Source organism: Syngnathus scovelli, chromosome 18, assembly GCF_024217435.2.
Source record: "Syngnathus scovelli strain Florida chromosome 18, RoL_Ssco_1.2, whole genome shotgun sequence".
NCBI classification, from domain to species: domain Eukaryota; kingdom Metazoa; phylum Chordata; class Actinopteri; order Syngnathiformes; family Syngnathidae; genus Syngnathus; species Syngnathus scovelli.
In genome coordinates this window covers 4,867,169-4,873,168 of record NC_090864.1, presented here as the reverse complement: position 1 = coordinate 4,873,168, position 6,000 = coordinate 4,867,169, and positions in this window count along the sequence as shown.

Sequence of the window (6,000 nt, the reverse complement as noted above, 5' to 3'; positions counted from 1 at the left end):
ACCCCAAGTGCCTATCATAAATTGCCATTTAAATCAATTGTCGCAAGGGTCATGTCATTGTATTGGTTATTTAAAGCCCTACTGTATTACTATTTTGCTGACTATCCAGAATTCCAACTTTCTTATGGCCCCTCACCCCTTCAAGCTGAAATATGCATCCTATAAATCAGTCGCAGTTGATGTGTAATTAAATTCTGTTGTTTTGATAAAGGTCAATTAAGTTTAGCAATTCAGCCTTCTGTTGCCCGAATCCAAATTTTCACTGGTCCAATTATAAAATTTCATTATTTCAGTTAGATTAATTATGTCTTCGAAATGCTAAGTTACATATAAAAATTTATGATTCAAATGATTTAATTTCTATTGATCAATGTCCACTTTATAAAGTTTCTGATCACGCTGTCGTATAATTTGTCAGTGCATCTTCACTGTCCATATCTATGTATTTTGTTTTTTATCCCCGTTTCAGTGTCAATAAGCAGCCTTATTATTCCCTCTTTTATCAAAACTCCTCAGTTATGTCTGCCCCAGCACCCAAACACACTTCCATCCCTTTTGTCCCACACTCTACCAACTTTGTAATGCTTCAGCAGTCTTTAGCAATGTGTCCAGTTTGACTTCATGTGAGTCGTGCAAGTCTTTAGCAGCCTCTCCTCTTAGATTCTCATGATGATGATTCGGGGCTGGACCGTCCGCCATTCTCAAATGCGTCCATCTTGTCTTTGTTCTTTCAGTCCATTTTCTTTTTGATCTGCAACTGTGTGTATTCCACCAACTGTATGGTTCTTGTCCTGTGAAGAGCTGTGCTTGCCCCCTTCAAGCATGATAATAGTTCCTGTTGTTCTCCCAAAGGTCAAAGGTGTCTCATGACCAGGGACAGTCCTCTGTTCATTTTGAGGCAGCCAGTAGAGTACAAGGACTCAGTTCAGGACTTTTGCCATGCGCTAGGGCAGAACACACTGGGACACAAATTTCACAAAACTATCTTCGTGTTATCAGTCTTCCTGTGTGGTATTTGTTCCTTACACCCCAAATCTTTCCATTAACATATTGTATCCTATCAGTTGCGCACACTCATCATCTTACTATCAAGCTGCCCTTATCAAATGCTTTTTTTTTTTTTTTTTTTTTTTTTTGAGTAATCCATCCACCCTACCCATTAACACGGCTAAAATCCTCATTCCAGTGTTTATCATCAAATAAAGTTCCGAAATCCTTTGTAATAAACTGTAATGTAATTTAACAATCTACCAACATGGTTGTATATGCGGTGAATGTTATTGTTCAATCTATAGGTCATAGTCATTCCAAATATGACACTCCTTGATTTAACATCTCATAAGTTATTGTCAGCAGCGCTAAAGGATAGTGCTTGGAAGTGAATGTCTCATCGCCCAATTTAAAACACATGCCACATTTGAGCTAGTATTCATTCCTTTATTTATTTCCCATCCTCATGTTAGCTGGCATGTGTCAGAATTAAAATGGAATTTTGCCTTTAATTTTATGTCTTTCAAAATTGCTATATCCTTACTGCACCGAGATAAACTGTTAAATATATCTTTAAAAACAAACAAAAACAATCTATGCTCCTGCACAGACTCTTAAAAATGGCACCCAAATGCCAGATTACAAATCAAACTGTCACGATCGGGTGGAGCATGGAGCAGGACGACCAAGTGCATCTTGGACCAGGGTTTATTGGTGAACTCAAAAAGGCAAACTAACAGACTCGGCAACTGACATGACCTAACAACAAGACTGACCGAAAAAGACGTGAAACAAAATGACAGGGTGACATTACCAATGACAGCAACTGGAACCAAAAAGACATCATGACGTTAACAATGATCCGACAGGGAGTGAGGGGCAGACCGGACTTATATACACGACAGGTAACGAGATGCAGGTGGAAATAATCACACTGATCATGGGCACACAGGAGGGGAGAGGCGAGCACACAGACAGAAACCAAGACAGACACATAATGGAGCAGTTGGGGACGAGACGTGACAGAACCCCCCCCCCCCACAAGGGACGGCTCCCGACGTCCCAAAAAAAAACTAGGGGAACCGAACCGCACTCGGGCGGCGACTTGGGGAACCGAACCGCACACGGGCGGCGACTTGGGGAACCGAACCGCACACGGGCGGCGACTTGGGGAACCGAACCGCACACGGGCGGCGACTTGGGGAACCGAACCGCACTCGGGCGGCGACTTGGGGAACCGAACCGCACTCGGGCGGCGACTTGGGGGACAGAACCGCACTCGGGCGGCGACTTGGGGGACAGAACCGCACTCGGGCGGCGACTTGGGGGACAGAACCGCACTCGGGCGGCGACTTGGGAGACAGAACCGCACTCGGGCGGCGACTTGGGGGACAGAACCGCACTCGGGCGGCGACTTGGGGGACAGAACCGCACTCGGGCGGCGACTTGGGGGACAGAACCGCACTCGGGCGGCGACTTGGGAGACAGAACCACACTCGGGCGGCGACTTGGGGAACCGAACCGCACTCGGGCGGCGACTTGGGGAACCGAACCGCACTCGGGCAGCGACTTGGGGGACAGAACCGCACTCGGGCGGCGACTTGGGGGACAGAATCGCACTCGGGCGGCGACTTGGGGGACAGAACCGCACTCGGGCGGCGACTTGGGGGACAGAACCGCACTCGGGCGGCGACTTGGGGGACAGAACCGCACTCGGGCGGCGACTTGGGGGACAGAACCGCACTCGGGCGGCGACTTGGGGAACCGAACCGCACTCGGGCGGCGACTTGGGAGACAGAACCGCACTCGGGCGGCGACTTGGGAGACAGAACCGCACTCGGGCGGCGACTTGGGAAACAGAACCGCACTCGGGCGGCGACTTGGGAAACAGAACCGCACTCGGGCGGCGACTTGGGGAACCGAACCGCACTCGGGCGGCGACTTGGGGAACCGAACCGCACTCGGGCGGCGACTTGGGGAACCGAACCGCACTCGGGCGGCGACTTGGGGAACCGAACCGCACTCGGGCGGCGACTTGGGGAACCGAACCGCACTCGGGCGGCGACTTGGGGAACCGAACCGCACTCGGGCGGCGACTTGGGAGACAGAACCGCACTCGGGCGGTGACTTGGGGGACAGAACCGCACTCGGGCGGCGGCTTGGGGAACCGAACCGCACTCGGGCAGCAACTTGGGGGACAGAACCGCACTCGGGCGGCAACTTGGGAGACAGAACCGCACTCGGGCGGCGACTTGGGAGACAGAACCGCACTCGGGCGGCGACTTGGGAGACAGAACCGCACTCGGGCGGCGACTTGGGGAACCGAACTCGGGCGGCGACTTGGGGAACCGAACCGCGCTCGGGCGGCGACTTGGGGAACCGAACCGCGCTCGGGCGGCGACTTGGGGAACCGAACCGCACTCTGGCGGGTATTCTAACATGAACCGCACTCGGGCGGCAACCCTAACATGAACCGCACTCTGGCGGCAACCCTAACATGAACCGCAATCTGCGGCAACCCAAACATGAACCGCACTCGGGCGGCAACCTAAACATAAAATGCACTCGGATGGCGACTCTGGAAGTCCGTACAGCAATTGGCGGCGACTCTGGAAGTCTGTGCCGCGATCGGCGGCAACTCTGGAAGTCCGTACCGCGATCGGCGGCATTTCAGAAGGCGTGGCTGTGCGTAGCGGCAGGAGCCATCACGCGCCACAGCAGTGGGCGTGGAGCCAGGTGCAGCTGGCTCAAAGTCCGGCGACGACCGCGGGTCCGGCGTTGCTGGCAAGAAGTCCGACGACGGCCGTGGGTCCAGTGACGCCGGGGTGAGGCCCGATGGTGGCCGCGAGTCTGATGGCGGCCGTGGGTCCGGAGTCGCTGGAGCGAAGTCTGGTGGCGGCCGCGGGTCCGCTGTCGCGGGAGCAAGTTAGACGGCAGCTGTGGAGCCCATGGCGCTGGAACCTGCTCAGACGTGGATCGTGCGTCGCAGCAGGAGCTGGTGGTGGAGGGGGGTCCAAGCGCTGGTCGTTTTGGTGGTCGGATCATTCTGTCACGATCGGGTGGAGCATGGAGCAGGACGACCAAGCGCATCTTGGACCAGGGTTTATTGGTGAACTCAAAAAGGCAAACTAACAGACTCGGCAACTGACATGACCTAACAAAACCTAACAACAAGACTGACCGAAAAAGACGTGAAACAAAATGACAGGGTGACATTACCAATGACAGCAACTGGAACCAAAAAGACATCATGACGTTAACAATGATCCGACAGGGAGTGAGGGGCAGACAGGACTTATATACACGACAGGTAACGAGAGGCAGGTGGAAATAATCACACTGATCATGGGCACACAGGAGGGGAGAGGCGAGCACACAGACAGAAACCAAGACAACAGACACATAGTGGAGCAGTTGGGGACGAGACGTGACACAAACCTCCTCCTTCACGCTCACATTTTTGATAAAACAGTCTACTTATTTAGACACTGTCATCACATACGAAATAATGGCCTGTAAATTAAATATAATTTTGTTGCTGTGGTCCCTCAAAACATGTGACTAGGATTTGGACAATTATTAACCCCCATCAATTGATCAATTATCTCCTCACTAAATTCCCAGCCTGTTAACCTATCTGCATAAAGAAGACATTTACAATGCAGGGGATAAGAGAATAACAAGGAACACCTTAACAATAAACAAAATAAACCCAAACCACAATCAAAACCAAATAAACTAGGCCCATGACCTATGTAGACAAACACAGTACTCCAAATATTTCCTCATTAAAATTTAAGCCTTTTTGTGTAGAGCACCATTGATTTCTAATCATTGACCTAATTCATTTAATCCCAATCACGAATGCCCACTACTTAATAGTTTACTTGGTGTTCTTTTGATAAAAAGTGCCCCCCTTGCAATGTCGTTTTTATTTGTTGTTTTTAACTCTAAGTGATTCAAATCTTTGACTTATCCTTACATGTGTCCTTATATAGTCTTATGTCATAACCAATCAATAATTCCCCCTAAATTTAAAATCTGCAATCATAATTTAATTTTATCCAATTCTACAATGTATGTTCTCTCTTACTCTCACATTTTTATGAGGGCTGGGCACTCTCCTCGTTGGACGAGTTTCTGACCACAACCCTCAGATTATTCTATCATTTCTAATTTTTACATTTAACAATGCAAATCTGATAAACCATTGCCTAGCACACCGTTTCCGTGCACCAATTTAACGCAATTCCATCCTTTATAACAAACTGATACACAAAGACAAACATACACATAAACAAACACACGGGCCCACAACATAGACATGACAATCTTCCCAGCTGATAACAAGGGTGGGGGGAGGAGAGGCAACTGAAGTGCGGAGAGCCTCGCCACCAATGTAACCCCCGACCTCTGTCCAAAATATGGATTTGTGCCCACCTGACCGTTTGGCCCAAACTTTAGAGCCGCACCCTTTTGAAAACAAAAATGGTTACAGTTTAACCCCACCAGACAATGGGATATAACCTTCATGCTAATTAAATATACATTCTTTATCAAATTCTTGTTAAGCCATTTTTCTGACTCCAACTCTCATGCAAAATCAAAATAAAATCAACAATTTTATACAAATCAACTTATTGTTCTTCATGAACCACAAAACATCACTTCCATCCCATGAACAGCACCACAACTAATCACTCACTTCTTCAGCTGCGCCGCTGTCCCATCTGACAGCCAAGCCTGCTTTCCACACAATATCATCATAGACACAGTTCAACAATTATGTAGCGACCTGGTTAACCCAGTTACCCTTCGCCCTAGACAACAATATAAGTCTCTAAGGTCGCACTATTGAGGTCGCCAGGCATCCGTCCTGCTATATCAGCGATGCCTTCACCATTTTTTTTTTTTTTTTTTCACGAGTCCCCGACTCGTATTGGTGGCCTGGCCGATCCAATCGACCCCGACCTTAGGCAACAGTATAAGTTCCTAAGTGTCTACTATTGA